The sequence below is a fragment of the Rhea pennata genome, chromosome 2 (assembly GCF_028389875.1).
Source record: "Rhea pennata isolate bPtePen1 chromosome 2, bPtePen1.pri, whole genome shotgun sequence".
NCBI classification, from domain to species: domain Eukaryota; kingdom Metazoa; phylum Chordata; class Aves; order Rheiformes; family Rheidae; genus Rhea; species Rhea pennata.
In genome coordinates, this window is record NC_084664.1 from 156409742 (window position 1) to 156434481 (window position 24740).

Consider the following 24740-nt stretch of genomic DNA (forward strand, 5'->3'; position numbering starts at 1 on the left):
ATGTGTTTGCTGCCTCAGAATAATTCCCCTCTAAAGTCAGCCACACTAGTTGAAGAGTCAACATGAATTTCTACAAACTGGAACAAAGAAAACATGCTCTGATATCTCTATAAAGCGTAACATCATAAGGGAAGATGTGTAGCTTGTTAAAGTCACAGAGCCCTATCGGAATCCAATTTACAGAAGCACAATGACAGAAACATTACAGTTGAGAAACAGCAAAACCTTTGAGTTTTAATGACTCCATTCATCAGAGGAGAAAGTGATCTGAAAAGGCCTTTTTACCTGTATATAGTTAAAAGTGCTTAGGAGATGAGGAATGTGGATTTATAAGTAAGGGAGCATAAAGGGCAGTGTTAATGACATTCCTTTTTTAATTTCCTTTCTTTTTTTTTCTTTTTTTTTTTTTTCAGTGTGCATATGTGTATCCTAAACTTCTCCTGTCGGTGGTTATCAAATAATACTGTATCTATGAAAATAACTTTCACTGGACAATATTCTCCCTGTTTGCCTTGGGGGCAGAGGAGTTTGTAATTTCTCCAGCAAACTGGTGCAAAGAAGAACCATTGGGAATGCTAAAGTACCAACATTCCTATGACTCATTCAGATGTTTTGACGGATCCGCCCTGCTGAACTGGGGCACTTCTTGCAGGCCTTGATAAAAATCCGCTCCTGTTCCCTTTCTGTTTCTTTGATCTCCCTGTGCCATTTCTTCCCCTGCCACTCCACAGCCTACTTGTTTATAGTATCTTGTAGACAATGAAGCCTTATGTGCATGAGATAAGCAATTTTGGGATCTAAGCAGGCAAACATGGCATTATAACAAGTGTTAATCAAATGCAGTGCAGTGCAATTTTGTACTCCTGTTAAACACAGTCTTCCACCAATAGCCATTTTACAGCTTCTTTACTTGCTACTGTGCTGACTCATCAGCTGATTCATTAGTTAAGTCACTTCTTGCTGTTTATAATGTATTTCTAGCCACAACATCCCCTTTGAACTGACAACCTTGGAAGTCTGCATATGACAGATTTCATACCAGTGCTCCTGCAGCTGGGTGCAGGATCTCTGCCCGAGCCTTGAACTCCAGGGAGAAGATCTTTTCATACTCCAAGGCAGTATGAAAAGATCATCCTTGACCTCTGGCTTTTGCCTCAGAACACGGTAAAGATCTTTAGAAGCAGGTCTGTTCTCCCAGCACAGTCTATGGGACTCCACAGTGATAAATATGCTTGTATGCATGATCTCTGCTGACTGCAGAGGTGCGCTCCAGACCTATTTTGAATGCCTTCTCAATCGTGGGATCCCTGGGTGATCGAAGTCTGTCCTGCAGATCACCCAGGGGACTGTGTGGCTAATAAGGTTAGCTGTCCTCCTGGCAATGCATCCTGCCAGAAGCTGGGCAGAATGCGAGTTGCCATCTTCACAGCTGATTCAGAAGTTCCTCTATTTCAGAAGTTTTACCAGTATTTCAGAAACATCATTTGAGTGAGAACTCCTGGCTACCAGCAGTGTTAAACCTCAGCAGAGCTCCAGAACACAACTTCAACCATGATATTTTTTTGCCTGTGTTTTCTTCAGCTTATTGGAAATTTGAGCTGCACTCAAATAACTGCAGGTTGGGAAAAGCAGTTTTGGGGCTGTAGCTGAAGTGGACGTAAAGGCAGTTTGCAGCATCCCTGACTTGGGTTTTATATGAATCAGCTGAACTCTGAAACCTGGTCTACTCATGTGCTCTTTGCTTATACACAGTATAAGTAAGACTTTCTTCTTTTATTTTAATAAATGCTCCACCTGGCAGCCTGATTTCTTTTCCCTGCAAAGACATCCACTTTCCAATAATCCTTCCAGCAGCACAGGCAGCAATTCAGGTCACAGATTTTGAAAGAGAAACCACATCATCAGCAAGCCACTGCTAATTAATATGTTTTTCTTGCTCCTCATGGATTTCTCCACATGTTCAGCACTCCACTGCTTTTATATTGGACTTTAGGTGAGAGCTAAAGACTAGGCACAGCAGCAGCTTAGGAACCCTCTAAATCCTTGCATTGGGCTATGCCTTTGCTGAACTTTTACTTCTACGAGGGAAGCTGAATCTGGGACACAACCGAGGCGAACAGAGGAGTCGCACCCTGTGCTGGGAAGTGTGGAGGAGGCATCATGCAGCAGTGGGAATACCTGGAGACACTGCCAGCATCACTGCAGAGACCAAGCAAAGCTTTGTGCAGTGCGACTGGCACAGATATGCTGCAGGGCAGGGTCATTCAGACAAAAATACTTTTTTTCTTTTTTTGGTGACCCTCAACTGTGAAGACAAAGTGAAGGAGGATACTTTCTTTCCACCACTCTCCACTTGTGCCTGACTAGGTAAACATGTAACAATAATTTTACAGCAACTGTGATGCTTTTCAATTACAACATAATCATTCGCCCTAGGATCAGTGCGTCTCATGACTGTTTCATTAGACAATTAAAGTTAAAAGAGCTCAGATAAGAGTCAGAAGGTAACTAGACAACAGGTCATGCTTCTCACTGATTTCAGTAGAACTTCACAGCATGGAGAGCACATGAGCTCTGCTGAACTGAACTGAGGCCACAGACAGATTCTTGCAGTGAGCTGATTGCTATCGCCAATGTAATTTCTATAAATCAGCTATATCTCTATTGATTTCAGTGACACTCCACTAGATTTATACCTGAGAGTAGAAGCTGGCCTTAAGCATATGGTCTGAAGTGAACCCAGCCCTGCTCAGCCAAAGCCATCTGGAGCTTTTCCATACCAATTAATTGGCATTACGACGAGATCCATAATGAACCAGTATATAATAACCTGAGAACTGGATTAAATATATCTAACCTGGGCCAGAGGCTCAAATAGGTAAGCTGATAGATCTTAAGTCAGCTAAGTGTAGTTTTTAATGAAAAATAGATATAGCTCTTTAAAAGTCATTGTGAAAGATCCACTTTTGATTACATAATAATAATATTTTAATTTGAACTTGTTCCTCAAAAGGAATTGCTTGCACACTAAAATTAGCAACTTAGTTTATCTGGAAAAAGATAATACCCATGCCTCTCCTCCAGGAAGAAAGTGACAAGGAAACAAAGAAAATATGGTAATTCAAGAATACCAGAGTCCTTCCTCACTTTAATGTGATGTAAATAACAATTTTGCACAACTCCTTAGCTGGAGCAGCTAACTCCGTCAGGCTTTCTATTTTCTCTAATTTCTATGACCCTGTGAATGTAGTGTACACACAATACAGGACTGATGTTTCTATATGGAACAAGCTGCACTATTTTTTTTATTCTCACCAACCCTAGAACAAGAAAATTGCCTCCAAGACTGTGTGAAAGTTTGTCTCTAGAAAGACATCTGACTGGATGGATTAAGTAGATCAGGTCAGTTTAGGAAGATGGGAAAGAGGGAGAAAGTAAAATGTTGAGTAGGTTTGAGAAGTAATTATACCCTAAATATACCCTAAATACCAAGGCAGGAGCCTCCTAGCATGTGGATGGAGGGGAAAGGGAGGGAAGAGGAGCTGTGAAACCTGTGGGAGGAAGAGCTCATGACAGATGGGTACAGCTGCCATCAGAGCCAGGGTTTTATGCCTGGACTTTCCCCTTCTTTCTTGGACTTTTCTGCAGAGGGAGTGATGATGGACCACCAGCGAAGCCAGGCAGCTCCCACCTGTACTTAGCGAGGCTGTCAGGTCAGTGGCGATGGCTGAAGAGGTGGTTATGAGTAGCGGGATGGTAGAGGGTAGGAGGTGGCCCTGCACAGTGAGTCAACACAGCTCTGGATATCACCCTAGCAGTAAAACCAAGCTGAAGTGCATTTCAAAAAGGGTTGTCCCAGACAAACCCACATTTGCACTCTTTTTAAAAAAAAATTACATGAAGCATTTGGGCTTTAGCAAAGAGCCTTCATACTCAAATCCATTTAGCTTCGGTGCCATCAGTCTTAAACCACAACAGCTTTCCACTCCGTGTTTACAATGTTGTATCACCTCTATTGCAAACACGTTTCCTCCCATCTTACGTGCAAGTGTTGTTGCTGTGAAATGAATGCAGAAAACCATTCGTGAAAACAAGTGGATCGGGAAACCCACCAGTATATAAGGATGCTGCGAGGTGAGCTGGGATCTGGGGGTGATTGTGGTTTTCTTTTCCTTTTAAATTCTTTTGGTATTTAAAGACTACTAAAAGATTACCTTATGTGCTGCTACAAGCGGAAGGTAGCGCTTACATTCACTAGGCTTCATTTATCACAGTAACTGCAGGATAATACTTAGGGCTAGATTTTTCAAGGTGTTGAGGTACTGAACTCACACTAAATTGTCTTTAAAAAACCTGACTCTGAATCCTCTTCGTTGTATAAGAAGAGATTTGGCCATCAGTATAATTCTGCTGCATCCCATCAATGTGGGATTTCCTTGCTGAGCTGTGAGATTTAGGCAAGATAATAAGAAACGGAAGAGATTAGGGGTCTGACATGCCACATCTATTGCTTTTCTGTATACAAACTGATGTTTATTGTTCTGCTAGCATTTTTTTTCTCATAAAATGGCACTAGAAAAATTGTAAAGGTGTGATTCCTGAACTTTAATGAAAATATACTATGTTTCAGGTATCTCCTGTCTATGCACAGGATGGGTTTAGGAATCTAGTATAAGGTTTGGAAAGGTCATCCTACAGAATAAATATAAATGCCAAGGTAATGCCCAGGTAAATCAACTTCATCCTAACTGGATTTTGTCAGTGATTCCTCCCCAGTCACTGTCAGGACTGACTCTGAATTTTAGCAAAAGGGATGTAAGAGAGGTCAAAAAAATCATACCAGTTGAAAATGAATTTACAATTGCTTTGATAGTTCCACTTTTTAATTTTGGAAGCTCTGTCAGATGATGTTTCAGAAAGAGAGAATCATCAGTGCTCAACTAGACCACTCAGGTTTGATGAGTACAAGTTTTGGTGAGCTTCATTTGTGACTTTTGGCTGGTTGTCTATACAGGCAGCCTGGGACAATGGGCTTCCAGGTTCCTCAGCTAGCTGGCTTCTGGGTTGCCCAGCTTGGAGGCAATATGGGAAGAATTAATGTCTTAAACAAATAAGAGGCTTTGGGGCTTTTTCCAGAGCTCCTAGCCTACAAAGGCTATGTCTTAATCTCCATACTCCTCCATCTACCTCAGATAGGCTAGAAGATCTGAAAATACCATCACAACCTGGGGCTTTTTAGTCATATGGATTTTTACAATAGACTTGGAAGCCACACCAGAATTCAAGACAAAGTTTTTTAAGGATTTGAAACTGTTTGTGAATGTATATTTGATTAAAGTCCTTAGCACCTTCCAGTAGAGTAGAGAACCTAGTAACTCTGCAGCCTCCTATGTTCCAGACCTTCATCCTGTCCTTACACCAGGAGGACCCAGGGCTCCTCAGCAATCTTCTGAGATACTATACAAGTTTACAATTTAATGAAAGATTTCTGAAACAGGTACATTTCTATGGATATCTCAAACTGGCATTTTCTAGCAAAATTCAGTTATATGAATTAAATAATTTTTCCTCTCTTCTGGCTGTATGCAATCTACAGCACTAAACACTATCCCCCCAAAATCTACATTATGGTATGCAAAGACCGAAGTGACTAACAACTAGGAAAATTAGGATGTCTTCTAAGAGTTTATGAGTCTCCTAGAAACAGAAGTGTCTTCAGTTAACCTGAGATCTACTAGTCCTGTTTCCAGTCTAGAACTATTGGATGGTCTTCCATTGCTATTTTAGAAGTGCAACTGCTCTCATTTCTAACCTCTTAAAGACACATCTTTGGACTAATGTAAGGCTTCACAGGAGTGTTTTGCCTTCATTGCAAAGGCAAAGACCATCTGTGTTTGCTCCTTCCCTCCCTCACATATATTATTACCTGTGCTGAGGCTTCATGTTTCTCATCCACCCTTTTGACTTGCCTGACTTATACATGCTTATGGATTAGAGAAAGTATGAAATATTCAGTGCAGGCCAGGTTGTCTGTGAGAAAGAGCAAGTAAAAAATGAACTATTGTTTGGGAAAAAAAAGCACTTAGAATTTTTTTTTTTTTCATTTATGAAGAAAAAGGAAAAAACCCAAGGAATTCACTGTGGTTGCTGGCTGCAGGCAGGGCAAAGAATCCATGCTGAACCATGGGAAAGAGGCAGCTATTTTACCCTTTGAGATGACAGATTCCTTTTTTTTTTTTTTTTTTTTTTTGCTAGTTGAACAACAGAGTAAATAGATGCAGAAAAGTTGCATAGATTTGCTGTCATGTAAATATTGTTTGAACACCAACGATGAATTCAGCAAGTGCAGTTGTGCTTTCCCCTGGGCTGGAAAAAGAAAGATGAACAAAGCATCAGCAGCAGGTTTTGATGCCCAAACTGAGGAAGATAAACAGACTAGTATCCCCCAGGCAGCTTGGCTGGTACAGAAAGTTGTGTAGCTATATATCACATAAATGGTGTGTGATAGCACATGGTGGTGTGGGTCAGTATTGTGGTCTTAGCCTGTCCTCATGCCCCCTGAGGCTTTTTCCAGAGCACAGGTGCAATGGTTCCTTTTCACATGACCAAGATTTCCAAGAACTTTTTAATTAACTCCAGTCCCCAGACAATATTATTCTCATAGGGCAGTCCTACCTCTCTCCTTTCTTTCTGTTTCAACATATCATGGAAGAACACAACCCTCTACTCCTGTCTTTATGCCTTTTCTCAACCAAGTGTTTGGAATTATCTCACAGTTGTTAGCAAAGTGAATTTCATTAATCCGTTTTGCAAGGTCAGGAAGTACAATGCCATTACCCTTCTCCACTCAGACTCACTCAGTGTGTGATGTACCATGGATTATATCGATTAAGAGTCTTGCTCAAATATGTCTGTTGAGGCTGCAGAGCAACTGCAGAGCCTAGCAAGCAGCAGAACTGCTCCAGTGGTTTGTTCTTGGGCTGTTCCTCCAGCTGACATGAAATATTTTGGAAGAACTGTGCATTAGAATATGTAATTAGAGGCTCATCTCCAGGAACACAAAGGAAGACAAAGGTGTAATAGCAGGCAGAGGAACCTCGATAACCCAGCCAGAGACACAAACCCTGCTCCTCCGGCCTGTTCCATGAGACCATCAGGCCATTGGCTGAAGATACTACCAATGAGTTATGGCAGCAGCTCCCCATCACCTTGCAGACTGAGGAGGGTACCGCTGAGGGATACAGGACCCATTAGGGGATGCAAGGAAACAGTGTTTGGGGACTGTACAAGACTTATTACGAGATAGTTAGGGAAGGGACCAAAACGAGGAAAGAAAGGATTAAGGTGATTTGAGGTTTGGGGGCAGGTTTAGTTCAGTTAGTTAGAGTGTGGTGCTACTAACACCAAGGGCACGGGTTCAATCCCTGTATGGGCTATGCTGAAGGTTGGACTAGATGATCTCCAGAAGTCCCTTCCAATCTTACCATTCTATGATTCTATGAAGAACAAGTGTAGAAAAGTAGAGGAGTAATGAGATAATGCGGCCATTTGCATGTAAATAGGTTGATGGTCAATGCACTTGTCTGGCCTTTTATCACGCCTGGTCACCAAATCTGTCGTATCTTCTCATTTAACTCCATTTCCTGGGTGAGGGGCTCCCTATTCTTTGTGTGTGGGCACATGGAGGTCTCAGTGCCAACACATGGAGTTCAACCTCGGGTCATAGGGCCCGTGTATCTGGGTGCAAACAACTGGAGAGACGGGAGTATGTGCATGCTGTGCAGGTACGCACGTCAGTAAATATCAAGCTTGACTAAGGGGCAAGTAGAATAAAATCTCAAAAGCAAGCTATCAGAGCTGCCATAAGTCTGGGACAGATATTAGAAAGACCAGAGAACTTGAAAATTGGTCACTGGAGAGACCAGGAGGTTCAAACCAGCTACTGGAGAGCCCATGGTGCCTGCAGATTAGCTACTGGTAAAATTGTAGCTCTAAATCAGCTGCTGGAGAGACCAAATTGCATGTTTTGTAACTGTAAATGAGACAAATAGAGAAGAGAGGATCCAGAGGCCAGCTACAGGATAGATTGAATGTCAAAGGAGAGTTGCTGGAGGGATTCATACAGTTACATACAGATATGCATGTTCCAGTAATGGGCTTTAATTGTGGTCAGCCAGAGAAGGGAAGAGGATGAAGCCATCGGTGCTGTTTGTGTGAATTCCATGTGTTTCTGTCTGTCTTGATCTGTGTGGCTGGCTGTGTACATATGTATATGTATTATAAAGGTGTGTTTGTGTGTGTGCATATTGGGAATGCGTGCTCAGCCTTGCCACTGGCTGGACCTCAGAATGTGGAGCTGTGTGAGTCTTACCTCTGCCAGGCTACTGGATTTGACAACCCCCAGGAGACTGATCCTGCAAGAGCACAGACTCGTGAGCATGATGACCACTGGTATTCCCTCCAGCTCTCTTCTCTCTTGCTCTAGGTTTAGCTATTTCTCTTTGACTTCAGTAGGAGCTGTGCCAAGCTGAGCAAAGAGCGCAGGAAAAGAGTTCTCTGGAGAGTAGTTAGCAAAGTGGTGACCCTGTTTTACGAAAGTACTTTCTCCAGGTAAGTGATTGCTTCAACTTATGCTTTTCTCTGACAGAGCAAGCAAGTAAAGTGCTATTTCAACTCCAAAACAGTGCTAATGAGTGGCAAAGGCAGGAAAGTGTCTTACCTCTCTGTTCTAAGTCTCTTTCTTGTGTTTGTAGAGACATTGCTGACTGCCCAACAGATTGAACAGCTCATTTTCTCGTTTCCTTAGAGCCAGTTGCACTTGCAGGGCAAAAAGTCTTGTTGAGAGCAACAAAACAAAATAAATCATTTATATTTAAGGAGAAAGGTACATACCCTAAAAGAATTCCATCATGTGAGCATCTTCCAGCCTTGAATAAACTTCAATTTGGCCACAAATTTGATAGAAACATGAGAGGTCCCCAAGGGAATTAATTCTTATCATTAAACATAACTCCTCACAAACCAGAAAAACACATGAAGCCCGACTGTGCCAATTATTTGGCAGGCTAGTACATTTGATGACTCTACTTGACATTTGACAAATAATTGACAACATATGGACAACTGTCAAAATGTTTGCTAAATAATTTGACAATTATTTGGTGACTAGTGGTGCTACCTAATCAACAAAGATCTTTGTTTTGATCCTTAGGAGCTGGCAAACAAAGCCAGCTGACAAGCGGATTTTCTTATTAGCTGCAATTTCTTTATCTTGCTTTTAGCCTGTTTGGTTCCACCTTGGACTGAAGCCATTATTTCTGAACCCAGAAGCCCTCCAATCCCTTTATTCTCCACCAGACTGATGTTTTTGTCAGGTTAACAACAAATATCAATTGCAATGAAAAGGAACTTTGTGTGTGGGGGTCACAAGGATGCAGAGCAGACCCACGGGCACAGAGCCCTGCTTTGTATTATTGCAAGTTTCTTCTCAAATATGAGAAGTTTTCAGCAAAACTCTCTGGGTTCCATGAACTGAAATTCTGCACAGGAAGACCTTCCTGTAACAAGTGCTGTTACTATACTAAAATTTGAATGGAAGGAAAGGTATTTTTACTGGCTGTTTTTTGGGTCTTTTCATGCTACATTTTGTGTAGACACTGTGAATTGCCACATATATTTTTTTCTTTAGATATTTTATAAGCACTTGCAAATATATTGGAATAGCTTACTTTCTGCTACCCAGATCTTAATCTTTCACATCAGACATGCTCCTGAAATAGTCTGTAATTTGTGTTACTATGCTACATCATAAAATTATGCCTTGTGAATCTTACAGTTCAGGAGAAAATACAGTGCAAAGAAGGAGAAGTATTCCCTCTCTCCGTAGGAGGTCTGTATGCAGTTTGTTATATACCCTACTCAGTACTGTGACATGTGCCCTGAAAGACAGCACTTCCCAGCAAACAGTTAGTCTCACTGGTATTTGCCTCATGAGTTCCAAACCCTGAGGAGGATAAATTCTGTTTCTATGTGGAAAGGTCTTATGTATTTGAGGAAAAAAAAAAAAAGAAAAAAAAAGAAGGTTATTTGATGACCCAAGACCTTACACTGAGTGCATGCCCGAACCTAGATCATGATGATTTTCCTCCTTACACACACTGAACTCCTGAAAGCAATCAAGATCTTCACGTTCTACTGAGGCCCACAAGGAATGAAGGTAATTCAACATTTGCTTGATATATTGTGGGATATGAAGCCTCATCTCATGGTGGTGCATTAAAGGGCTTTAAAGTGTTTATTTTCTGTATTAGATTACTCTTTCTTCAAACAACTGGGAACAGTATGTCTCCCTTAGGGTGGAAGTTTGTTCTGACGATACAATAAATCTAACATTTTTCTTTAGCTGATGCTCTTGTCAAAGTATCATGTTAAATCGATAACCCTCAGGGAAGCAGAGCACCTCACATGATAGTTGCTTGGCATTTTATGGTGATGGGGAGACCTGCTTCAAAAGCCCCAACTCTTCCATCTGCTAGAGGACCTGCCAGGAGATGTTCATAGTGTGGCACTTTCACTGCTCACTTGGGCAACTCCCCTACTAAATCCTGTGACATTTGCCCTGTAACAGCGTGCCCAAGGCTCAGAGGGAGGCACGCGGGGTGAGCGGGCGAGTGAAATCAAGACATCCATCAGCTCAGTCTGTGCACACATGGCTAAAATGATACTCACAAGCTGCAGCATCTCTGTAAATGTTTCTCTCATTAAAGAGCTGATTTAATTCTTTGAGCTGCAAGTCCTTCCGTGGTCATTACACATTACACAGAAACAGGCACTGCTGCGTTAATTTTTCAGAAGGGTTCACTGTACCTTTTAAGATTGGTTGAAACTGGTATAGGTGGAGGATTACTTATATTTCTTTGCCGGGAGAAGGTTGAATTCTTTGGTTAGCAAAATCTTATCTACCAGTTCAATTGCCATAAGTAAATAAATAAATAAATAAATAAAATATTAACTAACAAGAATTTCCCCAAAGCCCTCTGAAATCAATACTTTCATTCTTACCAATTGCAGTGATTTAATTATATTTTTCCCACTATTCTGTGATTACAGACTGTAATCTGTATTACAATCTGTTGTTATTCGGGTGCCTAGAGATACCAGTCCTAAATCAGAGATTATGAAATCATTGTGCTAGGTAATGCGTGGACTCTATACAGTAGTGTGGCTTCTATCTTGCAGACATTACAGCCTTCATGCCCATGTTTTTAATCACCATATGAATTCCCTGTTGTGAAAGTGAATTCCCAGGAATACATGCATTCCACCTGGCTCATGCATAAGCATTTAAAAATAACCAGAGTTCCAAATCTTAAGTCCAATTTTATTACATTTTTAACAGTTTATTTTCCAAGTTAGCAGAATAGACAAATTTTACTTCTACCTAAGAAGTGCATGACCTTTAGCTTCCCATAAAAACAGGCCTCTCCATCTGTGTGATCTTTACAAGGCAAAATGTCGTTCAATTAAATATAATCTTCTACTTACGGCTCTTGCCAATGTTGCTTCCATTGCAGCTGCTCTTTGACCAGCTGACTCCACATGGACTGGGCTCCCACATGAAAATATGCACACGACTGGATAGGGGAGCAGCAGTGTTAATTTTCTCACTTGTTATTTAGATTGGCGTGCTACATTACTCATATTTACCAGCACTTGATCAGGACAGGTTTGGATTAAGAGACACCAAGGAAAGTGTAATTTTACTAATGTAAGATACATTTTATATTAGCTCTGTGAGCAAGGCTGGCATGGTGTGAAAAGTCAGGAATCGCAACTGACTCTGTGTGTCTTCCAGCAAGTCACTTAAACTTCCATCCTCCTTCCCCATTTTCCTCCCCGGGTCTTCTCCCAGCCTGCCCAGGGTCACTAGGGGATCGATGCTAATCAAATTCAAGCTTTGACACTAGAGAAATGAGCATTTTGGAAAAGAACAGTGTCTGCATATATGTTTACATATGTACACACACATAGCTCATACAGCTCACATCTGTCTATCTCTTCATGATTCAATTTACCTCCAACCACCTTGTCCATAGCCTTTGTGTCGATTTCTGTATTACTTGATTTCATACTAAGTATGAACAAAGCCCAGACTGAGTTGAAGAGTGTTTTCTGCCTTGTAAAGACATAGCTTATTTGTCTGGAAATAATTCAGTGGACTTCTGCTACCAGGGAGGTATTTGAGGCTTGAAGCAAGAAGCTGAACCACTGTTTGATGCACTTTCATTACAATACTCCTAAGAAAAAAAATAATTTGTATTAATCGTATTACCCTCTCTAATTCTAAGTTCAGGTATCTTTTTCTTGTACTCAGTCTTTAAAGATAAAAGTAATGGACTGCAATGACCACTGTATATGTATTTCCAAGCCACTAGTAACAGGATCTGAGCTAGTGTAAGTGTAATTATCTTTGGACATGATTCTGTAAATAGACCCGTTAGACCCACACGGGTCTCATTCTTGAGTCCACAGTGTCCCACAGCCTAGAGATAACTCATGTTAGATTGGAAAGTTTGCCCATATGAACCCTGAACTGGGTTCTGGAGAATTCATTTATTTTTGAATACTTGTTTTGAAACATTTAAGTTCCCATGCATGGCCTTCTAGACACCAGGGCACCTGAAAAAATATTTTAGAATAGGTGCCAAAAATGTATCTGCATTGGCTGCACAAATGAGAATCATCTGCAGAACAGTCTATTGCCTTAATCACTATAGCAATTATATAAAAGCCTCTTAGAGTCTTGGTGGCTGTAAACTGTTGCTGTTCCATGAAAAAGAAAGTCCTGGATCACTCTGTACACCCTACTGACTTATCCTATTATGCAGAGGGAGGGTACATAAATAAAACTCTATGTTACTGCAGGTGATTGACTGGTGTCCAACTCAAGTTTAATATAACATCGGTGAATAAACTTTGAGTCACCTGTCAATCCAGGTGTGGTCACTATTTGCACCATGAGTACAGCAAAACCATACTTTCATAGAAAAGATAATAACCTCATAAATTATAAAGACTGATTTACTACCTCATCAACCTCATCACTCCAGGCTGTTCCAAAGTGTATCGAACAAATTGTTTGGTTTCTTACTTCAAGCCTCAAACACCTCCCTGGTGGCAGAAGTCCACTGAGTTATTTCCAGACAAATAAGCCATGTTTTCACAAAGCAGAGAAACACTCTTTAACTCAGCCAGAAGCTCTGACTAGATGACAAATAAAAAATGTTCTGCTAATTGCCTTGGGCATGACTAGATGAAGTAGCTTCTTGACTTCCTCCATTAGGGATCAAAATACAATTTAGGGGTTCATGATCACAGCCCCTTTCATAACAAACCAAAGGGGTGGCTGGGAAATAGGTGATAATGGAGTCACACTGGAAGGGCAATATAGACTTATACTAAAAGACAGCAGTGACAAAGAGTCGTTTACTGCACATAGTCAACAGCCAAGGCAACACGTTAACAAAGGCTTATTTAGGGAGCAATAAATTGCTTCATTTGATAAAACGATAATCTGCTGCTCTCTCCTCCTTGATGCATAAACCTCCAGGCTGAAGGCAGAGTGGATTATCTGCAATGAGGAAATTGGATTATGGCTGAACAAAATGGAGTGCTCTGTTGCTACAGATCAGTAGACAGAGGCTTAAACGTCACTTACTTGCAGCAATCTGTTTGGTTCACGTGTTGGAGGCATGTGCAGTGAAGAACACCTGCTGGTATGGGTCAAAGTGTATATTACAACACTTGGTCATTCCTTTGCTGCACTGGATGTAGAGAAAGCACAGAACTTGACAACTGCCCAGAGAAAACTCCTCTTCCTAGTGCTCGACTAAATCCTCACTTTGATTTTACCAGTTTAACTCCTCTATCAAAAGCAGATTCATTTTAGCCTCTTTTCCCCTTTCTTTTCCTCCAGGTATAGGAGATGACTTAGGGCTTTTCTATACAAGCAAGTTGATATAGCTGGACAGCACAACCATTGGATCTAGCTCAGGCCTTGTGAGCCTTCATCATCGCTGATGCACATTGAGTATGGTCAAGGCAAGGCTGAGCTGAAGTACCTATCGTGTTCGCAGTTTAGAGATCACATTATTCAGATCTTCCTTAGAGGTCTCCTTCTATGTTGAAGGTGTAATTTTCAGGACCTTTCAGTTTTGGCTCATCTCCAAGCCTACTGCATAGCTGTGCTGCAAGGCATGGTATGAGAGTTTTGTACAGCAGTTGCATGTTCTTCCTCCTTATCTACTACTACACTGACATTAGTGTGCTTAAAGACTGTCTTTCCAGCTCAATTCACATTGAAGAGACAGAAAATATTAGGGGATTTCTCTCACATATGGCAGGCAAATCAAGACTACTTGCCTCAAGGACCAGAGAAAAGCACTATTTGATACTAAAGGAGAATATGTGACTGCTGCCATATGGCTCTTCTAAGAAAGAACATAATGCTGAATGAGAATCAAAGGAGAGTGAAGGACCACACACAGCTGAGGAACAGAGGATATGTCCTCTATACCATGCCAATAAGATCTCTCAGGCTTGTTTTGGGAGACTACTTCTCTAATATACCTTCCTTGAAGAGATAAACTTCCTTTGGTTTGGGTGCATCCCCTTGCTTTTCCCTTGCCTTGCTTTTCCCTTGCCTTGCCTTCCTGTTTTCCTTTTTCGAAGATACAGGATCTAGTGGATTCCTTTCTTTTCCAACAGAAGTTACACAGAGGATTCACTAGTGAAAGAACACCACCGGCAGCCATAAATTAATTTTCTAAAAAGCTGAATTCTTGTTGTTTTATCATTGAGGATGGTTCTTATTCCATAACGAGCCTGTGCAGCGTTCAAAGAAAGAGGGCTGCAGGGAATGAAATAAAGGCAGCAAGACCCATTCCCCAAGCTCAGTCACAGTGATCGATGTACAGTGGTAGGCATGTATCATCCATTTATCTTCTGGTGTTTTTTTAAACCATCCAAGCCAAGGCTGTAACTCACTGTAACTTCCAAAATCCAATTTTTGCCTGCCCTGTCATAACTTCTAATAAAATATAAGCCACCTTTTAGTCTAAATTTGGCAAGTGTGTGCTGTACGCAGAGCAGAAGGTCACAAATAAGAAATGATTTAGTAACACGACATTCAAAACCTTTGTGGAATCAGCTTTTAGGGAAACCTTCTTGAGTATGACCTTTACATTTCATTGCATTTTTAAATCCAAGCCTTAACTAAACCACTGTTTGTGTAAAGGATTTCCATATTGACTAATTGAGCGAAACTGTTCCCATCCAGTCCTTGAAGGAATTCCCTAATGATATAATGACAACGATGAGAACTATTCATCACAGGGGAAAGGGCCAGGCCCGTGGCAAAGCTTTGCTTTCTTCAGATGAATATTACTCGTGATTGCTGTGTTTTTTCCCTGTGACAGGACAAAAGGTCTAACTCCTGCATGGCCTGTGTTTACTGTTCATCCTACTCAGCCTATGTAGGAAGCACGGTGGCATGCAAGCATGCCGGTGCTGTTCTATGACCTGGGTTCAGCACCTCCTGGGAGGTGATTCAGGTGTGCTTTCAGGCCTTACGATATATCTGAGTCTTATAAAGAAGACAGGCCGGGGACGGAAGTGTGCAACCAATTTCTATGAAGAACTTAGGTATTTATGGACAAACAAGGGCATAGTGTCCTTTTGAGTCATTGCAATTAGGTTCTTTCTTTCTTTCCCCCTTGAAATTGGTAAGTTTTTTTTTTTTTTTTTTTTTTGGTGAAAATTATCTTTTCCCAGTCCTGTTTATTCTTGTGTTTCCTCAGCCTAGTCACATAATCATTTCTCATAACCTTCTATGTGCAGCTGACCTTCACAGGAGAGCTCTGACTCTGGACATTGTCAGTACGTGATAAATGTGTGTGGCAGACTTTTAAGTTATCTTTGGCTAATAAAATTAAGGCTTCTGTAAGGATCTGGCAGTATAGAGAAGGGATCAGCACAAGAGAAAAAAACTCACCAGCTTTGTGCACTCCTGAAATATCTTCCATTTAAAAATTTCAAGGTGCTCTAACAGAACTTCAGATTCTATTAAGTATCACATATTCTGCTGACTATCTCATATTAGATTACAGTGGGTGCTAGTAGAATTAAGTAATACTCAAATAAGGTAACCTTCTCCGTATTTGGTAGAGGAACAAACTGAAGTATAGGAAGCCAGACCAGAGTGGAGCACTAGGGCCTGGAACCATGTCTTCCAAGTCCCACAGCTGACCACAAGAACGTGATTATGTCTGATACGATATGCTTTGCTATGATAAACTAGGTTAGATAACTCAGTTATTCCCCAACAGCTAGAGTTAACACGTGTACGACAGGTTCCCTTTTGGCTAGATTCAAGTATATGTTAATTTATTTAGCTAACAGCTCCAGGAACTAATTCTTTAGCTAGGTATGTTATTTAGCTCAGTATCCTGCTGCATCTGTCAGTATAACGTCTGTTGTAAGAGCTCCATGGGCTTTCACCGTCTATCCAAATGCAAATAATGTGATCTAATAACCCTACGATAACGCTGAAATTGACACATTTTTGGATCGTTGGACGGCAATGGCAGGGACCCAGATGGAGACTTCAGGTGTGAGCTGTGCTGAATCCATGCGCTTTCATCCAAGTGTAGAAACAACACATGAAAAATTCTTTCCATATTGAGACAGACCATTCTCACAGCATGTTAACGACACTTCCCTGATAAGTTCACATTAACTACAGTGCCCAGCATCATCTGCTGCTGCCCAGGCTACATGTCCTAATAGTCCTGCAGCTAGAGTCCAAAGTTGATTAGCAAAATTTCCTTTAAAAATACTGTGCGTGTTTAGGGATTGGCTGCCTTTCTGAAAGTGGTGTCCATGAGCAAGGTCTGAACCCCACCTCATGAAAAGTCCCGTGATTGGGACCCTTTGTAGTCTCAGAAATGATTGAAAATGAATGGCGAAAGAAAAAAATCAGGAGATCTAAATGTGAAGTATTTCACAGAGACACTTCTCTAATAGTCAGCAGAAATAAAAGCAAACTCAAAGCAGCCAGTCATTCTTCCTTTATGTGGGTGATTTTAGCACTGCTTCTTCCTGTGCCATCTCAAAACAAGGAACATCTTATCATTTTCCTCCCCAGCTGAAGAGACTACTACCCAGAAATAAGATGCAGGGTTTTTCCTGAGTTCCTCGGAGTGCTATCTTCTGTCTTCAGCATGACAGGTTACTTTCTATCTGAGTTTGCTGAGCTACCGCTTCTGCTAACAGTCCAACATGTAAAACTTGGAGTTTCAGACTGCGAAAGTTGCCACAACACATGCAGGAGGCACTGAAGGTGGTGCAAAGTGCAATAAGCAGAAGTGCTAATTAACTAATAACCAAAGAGAAAGATTTATTGCATATGATTTATGAAAACAATTATATCCCTGTGGGATATGAGTAATGAAATGTCTACTCTGTGTGCATCCCAAAGTAGTGAAAATCTGACATGTTCTTCAGTGCCCTCACTTACAAAATAGCTCTGGTAGTGTGGGCCATACAGTCTGCAGCAAGTAGGACTCACTGGTTTGTGCTACCGAGCAGGTCTGAAGTGGCAGACAGTCAAAGAATTCTATTCAGGATCTGAATCTATTCTATTAAAATGTATTTTTTTTTACCAGATAAAATAATGACTGGTAACTTCCTGAGCTACTTTTTTTTGAGATATAATTTAATTTCTATCATTTTGTATAGGCAGGATGCTACAGATTCCACTCCGCACACAAACACTTCTCATAGTTTCATCCGAAAGAGACGTCAGGACAGAATATGTAATGTAATTCAGACACATATTTCCAATTCCTTAAGACTTTTTCTTTTTATTCTGAAGCACTTGAAACAAGAATGGTTATAGATTTAAGTCTAGGAAGGTTCTAAATGTCAATTCCTTCACAGAAACAGATAAGAATAGGAGTGAAGGGAATTAATCTAGTTAGTATAGTAAGGACAAGACCAAACATACTTGTATTTATTCCAGATGTTCCTAGTAGTCTGAATAATTATAACAGATGGTGAAAAACTGGCGGAGAGATTGTCAATGTCTCTGCATAGACTCTGCAATAAGAGAAACTGAAACAGGTTCCAAAGAAGAGGGTCAAAGAATTGAAACCTAACGGCAGGATGTTTACACAGGAAGGTATTTTTGCTTTTCTGTTTTAACTGATCGGATGCAGTGACTCTGAAAGCAGCGAGTCCCTGTTGCCCCACCTGCTGGGATGTGAACTCAGGATGGAAAAGACCAGTTTTCTGGGCCACATCAAAGAGCCAATGTGGGAGACCTTTGTATGAAGCAGTGGGTAGCCAGCTCTACCCTTTGGAGCTGAACAGCACATAAATAGCTAATTAGCAGTGGAGGATGTTTTTGGCTGCTGCTCAGGTGATGTGCTCTACTCTAGTTCACAGAGCTGAGAAGCATTTGGAAGAGAATGGACAGATGTGTCAAGCTTCGGGCTCCAAGCTGAAGGGTACCAGCCATGGCTTGACTCCCACACCAGATTGTGAAGTTAAAAAGGAAAAGGAGCATAAATCCATCTCCTGATGAGAGGATGACATGCTTGACTGGCCTGTGCGGTATTTAGTATTTAGAGACAGACAAGCTTTGGCGGGCCATGTCTTTCATGTCAACACAGTAGAATCGAAGCAGTGCCACTGAAGACAAAGAGACGGTCTGGACTTCACCACTCATGTCAGGAGTGTAAAGAAAGGAGAAAGTAAGATAGCAAACGTGGAAGAGCAGAAACAAGGACAGAAACTGCATGGATAAAAAAGAAATGTTCTCACTAGTACTTGATCCACTGAAGCAAACAAGGATGTTCACTTTGAAGTAATTCACCTCCCAGGCATGATGATTAAAAATGATTACAAGACCTCAAACCATCCCTGACATTGACTAGCAATGAATGTCAATCAGCTTTATCCATCCTGCTGTCACTATGACCCCAGCTGGATGCAAAACTGTAAGGAAATAAGCCCCTGAGGGGAAATCTCTCTTTGAGTACCTTCTGAGCACGAAGCGGTCTCTAGTTTGGTTCTATCCCTCCCTCGCTCCTAGATCTTCCTCTCTCCTTAGAAGCATGGGGCAAAGACATGTGTCCTCAGGCAGTGATTGCTTTGATTCTGGGACAGACACTGTCTCTCCTATAGAGCTGGGGAAGTACACCTAATGTTTGGTCCCAGCCATCTACTTGCAAATAGATTGTTCCTGGGAAGAGCGTATTTTTATTCAAAGTCAGCTTTGGCAGATGGGAGGGTCTGTATCACTTTTCATCTACATCACTTTTTTAATGGATAAATTTACCGTTCTGAAATTCTTGTTTGTTTTTCTCTCTGTTCCATTGTGTCCTATTCCTTTCTCCACCTATTATTTATCCAGAGCTCTTTCTCATTCTGCTTCCTTCAAACTCTTCTTCCATTTCATTTCTCCACCTCTCTGTTTCCCTTTTCTCTCAGCCTCCTCTCATTTTCTCTCAGTCTACCTTTCATTTCTCTCCCCAGTTTTCTGCCTTCCTCAATCCCTGCCGTGACTCAGACTTTGATTTTCCATCACTCTTTATCAACTTTGCCTTCTGTAAATTTTCATCTCTGCTGCTTTTCTTGTGCTTAATGTTCCCAACCTCCCCTTTCCACTGATACTGCTTCTCCAGCGGCTTGAAACACGGCTGACCTCCAGTTCCTCCATGCAGGAACTAGAGACCAGAGCTTGATGTAAAAGACATCTCAAGGCTCAGATGTTTTCACTCGTGACAGAAGACACTTCAGTTCGCTCTAGGGACTTGACTCTCTGGGTCCTTTAAGCTGCCACCAGGGGTACCTATTTAACTATTGCAGTTCTCCTTATCTGATCTATAGCTTCAGGGTTTCTTTGCCTGTTGCCTCTCAGACTATCCCCCTGTAAATGGACAAGGAACAAGAAGGTATGGGTGACAGTCAGCCTGTTTTCATCCACCATGCCAAAAATCTGAGTAAATGAGTATTTTCTCAGGGATGCATTTCCTGGGCACATGGAGGCGAGTGGGCACAAAAGCAGGTAGCTCTGAGGAAAAGGGTCTGAAGGAGGTTGGGAGGTATAACACATGAGGAAGGTCAAAGAAGAGATGTACTTATTAAACTGAGGAGTAATGACTGATGAAATTACAATTGGTTCATGTTTCTCAGACCCATCTCTTGCCCTTCTGGCTTCCCAAGCAAGCCACATATGCCTTCTCAGCAAGGGGTTTAGGCTTTTCTAGGCCTTCGGATCTATGAGCCAATACACAGGTTGTTCTCCCAAAGCCTCATCAGTCTTATGTTTTCACTTCCTTCTTAGCACAACTTATTACTGAAAAGCTTTTATTCTTATTTTCAGCGCACATGTACAGATGAGGCAAGTGGGTTAGTGGTAATAGGTCTTTGGGGGTGCCTGGCCTTTGGAAAACAACAACATCAATCCTCACTCTTCCCAAAATCTTGTGTCAAGGAAGAAGCTCCTTCAGCTTAGTTAGAAATAATTTTCTTCTAGTCTTAATAAAAGTAAAGAAATTCCCTGTGGAAAACTCCCAGAGAGTTCCTCTTGCTGACAATATATGTGACCAATATAAAACAAATCGGACTCAGAAGGAATCATTTATTGAGTAAAAGTTCAAAATTAAAGAAAATTGAACATCTTACTTTCATATCTGATTCTTTGCTCTTTCTCCTCCGTCTCCCTTAACCTCATTTAATCTTCCCACAATATGTACTGAGAAATATTGAAAACATACTAGAGTAGAGTAACAGGAAGAGACCTTGCTCTACCAGATAGCTCTGGTCCCAGAAGCTTCAGGATTTTAAGCAACACAGATCAAAGGACTAGTAGCCAGATTACTCTAACATTGCTATAATGCATGCATGCTACAATAAAAAATACTGCTTGTGAAATATTTTAATTCGTAGGGAAATGCCTTTTCTGACAGGCAAACTGGACTGTGACAATTCCCCCAAGAACAGCTCCAAGGGGAACCCTCCTGAGCAAAAACAACCACATTTAAATCAGGGCTTATCTTGGGTTCTTCTTCATGCTCGTGTTTCCTACACCGGCTTGCTGGCTTCATTCCTGGCAGCAGCCCTCCCTCTGCAAATCCCAGCAGCACAGGAAGGGTACTCAACCGCTCCAGCTATACTCTAACTTTTTGGCACAGGGCAAATCCCATGTCATCTACTCTGGGTGTGTGGGCTGGCCACAGTCATATCCCGTCAGACTGTATGAGGAGCCAGGCAAGGCAGAAACGGAGGAAGAGCTTCTTTTCCTCCATGCTCCTAATTTTCCTACTAAGCAGTTCTCTAACAGGGAGGTCCTGTCTACTTCCCCAGTTATTCCTATACTGTGATATTACACTTTGCTCTTTTCTAGAGTTTCTTCTCCATTTTAAAAAACACTTCATGGGCTTGTTGCTGAAATTTGGAATCAGACTGCGGAGATGCATACACTGCTCTGTACTCTTCCTTTTACTAAAGAAAAGGGGGGAAAAAAAAACTTCACAAAAAGGTAACAGTCTGGGACTCCTAAAGACTTAGACCTTCTTTCCCACAACCATGCCTTTGAGGGATATCTCCCTATTTCAGTCTCTAGTTTGTGATGATGGTTTCTGCAATGTGGTCAGCTCTATCTGCTCAGCAGCACAGGGCTTACAGAAGAGAGTTGCCTTCTGGAAATAGAGGTATGCAAATTAATTGCACATGTAAGGAAGATCATGAAAGGTTTCATAAAATGGAGCCACAAATTCCAGGGAGGCACTGCACTCTCCCAACCCACTCAAAGGTGCTGCTCTGAGGACAGATTAAGCCTTTTTCTATCCTACCAGCCTTGGCCCCTTTGGTGTGTTGGAGGCAATGGACTGCAGAATACAGGTTGGGGCAGATGCTGCCCAGCTGTGATGATGACAGAAACAGATGTGGGAATGTTCATGTCTACCCCAAGTAGAGTTCATGTGTTGGGCTATCTCAAGGGGCTTGCCCTACAGCAATGAGTCAGGGCAGCTGGTTTCAACAAAAGAGGCTTTTACAATTCATTTTTCCAGACAGGAAGAACACAATGTAAAAAATACAGTTAAATTCACATCGTGCATCAAGAAAAGCTTGGAGATGGCTAAAGCTGGAGTGCTCACTATGAACATCTGCTCTGAGCAAGTCAATATCTCCCAGTAGCTTTTACACTTAGCCAAATCTCTTTCAGAGAAAGGCATCTCAGTCCCTCAATCCCTGTATGGTGCAGTAAACTTCCATAAATTGCTTGAATTTCAAAGCTGATGCTAAAGCTCAAGTGACTGAGCATTGCAGGTTTCCCAGAATTTACTGCCCAGCAGACTCCTGAGTTTCTCATCTGCAGATCCTCCTACATTTCTCATGGGGTGAATCTCCCATTTATCTGAGGCTGCCAGTGCTAAGGATCAGCTGCAGGGATGTTACATGGGCACGCCTGGGAGAAGTGCACAGAAGTCTCTCCTATACAGCTACATTTGCATTGGTGCCGGAGCCCAGCGCTCCCTCTTGATTGCTCACCTGCAGCATGGCCTTGCAGAGAATTTCAGCAAAAGGGGTCTGGGGGAACAACTCCCTTTCTGTATCTCATAAACCAGCTCTGTCTCACAGGGGGGGGATTTTGCTGTTTCATAGCAAAAGTACTTTCTGGTAATGACATTTGCTTATCAGCAAAGCGACGAATATTCATTCATTTCTCTATCAGTTTACACTAAACAATACATTTGTCTATTATCAGACTCCAGGATGTGAACTTTTGAGCTAATTAAATTTTCCCTAAGTGTCAGTTTCCCCTGAATTTTCCAGCACTGTTAATCCAGAGCCTTTAAAAAATGCATTAAAAGAGCATATTCTTTTTTTTTTTTTTTTTTTTTTTTTTTTTCCCCAAAGGGTTCATGAAAAATGTGAAGAAACCCTGGCAGCTCTTTTCAGGTGCTGGGATTTAAAACTCCTTTCTTTTAACTACTGTCTTTTTGAGATATTTGTGAGAAACATTAGCAAATCTCAGGGACCACAGACATTTGGGGATTTTGTGAAAATTGCCTTTTGTGAGGAGTGTTGTGTGAATTAGGCAGGTCTCTGTCACAGGTTCAATGCTCATCTTGCCTCCTGTGTGCAGATCAGGTAGGTGTGAGATGAAGAGATGAAGCTGCCTTCACATCCCTGGCGAATCGAGGTAGCAGCTCTCCTCCATGGAGATATTTTCCAGCCTCCCTGCAGAACGCACTGAGCCCTGCTGTTTCAGGCCAGTTTAGAAGAATTAGGATGACATACGTATATGTATTTTATTTCAGATAAAGTTGGAAAATTGTCACTTATAGGGGAGAGATGTTGGGTTTTCCATGCCCTTTCTCTCACTCCTACTGTCACTCCTCCCTTAAGGCTTGATTTTTTCCTGCACAAACATAATAGCACATTCTGGTCTTAATTAGTGCTGTGCACAGTCTCGCTGCATTCATTGAGGCTGCGTCTGCTACCAGGTAAGGTAGAATTTGACCTAAAACTTTCCTCTCCCCCAACTTTAAGGGAGCATTTTCTTTTTTGGCCTTTGTTCTTACTTTTTCACGCTAGCTAAATCGTGAGTTAAAATTTGTGACCCCACTGACATCCTTGAGTACACAATGTCCTTTCAGGATGGCTATAACCCATGTGCTGCAATCCAGTGTGTGTATTCCTCAGTCTCCCTCACTTTCACCTTCACATTCACTCATAAAAATTTTTATTTAGACAATTAAATACCAAAAGGGTCTACTCCTACACAGGAGAATGTGAAATTGTTACAAAACCTGTACAATTTGTTTTGTTTAGTAATAACAAAGACAAACATGAAGTTATCCTTAAGTTATAGCTTCAATTGTATACTATTAACATTTTAAAATGAATAATCTCCATGAAAGGAAAAAGTAACATCACTGCTCCCAAGAACTCTGGATTCTCCAGTTGGATAGGTATTTTTAACTAGAATGTAAGATGGCTGGATAAAACTGTGAAGCAGCTGGGAAGCAAAAATAAACATCCACAGAAGAGAAGCCTGGTGTGGTATAGCCAGCCAGAGGAAACAAAATGTTCAAGTCTCTTCTTGTTCCTCTGCTTTGACCAGGAATGCATAGGTGCAACTATGGTGGATGTTGCAGAACTGTTTGACAAGTCAGACCATTACTGTATTGAGTGTGAGACCAGCTAAATCACTCACTGCCAGTACATAACTCTTAAGTTTTGGCATCTTGGCGAGGTTTTAAAAATATTAGTCTTCCCCTACGTTAAGGTCTAGTTTGTGTATCCCTTCCTTGTGCTGGAGAGCACGAGTTCTTACAGGAATTGCTCAGGAAGTCAATGTGGTTATTCATTCCAGTGGGTGTTCATTGCTTTCTCGGTGGCACAGAGTAGCTCAGGACCTAAATTTTTAAAGGGCACTCTAAAAGACACCTATCTTCTCTCTATGATAGTGGGAATTAAATGGCCTTTTAAAATTATTTTTCAATAAATAAAGGTGATTAATCTTCTAGCAGCTGTGATTTTCAGATTGAGAATTGAATGTTTCTCTAGAAGAAGCCCACAAAGGCAAATTTCAGAGCAAAGCCTTTTTTGGCATTAATATGCACATTTCTATCCCGATTTCTCAAAGCATCATTAATAATTCTGGG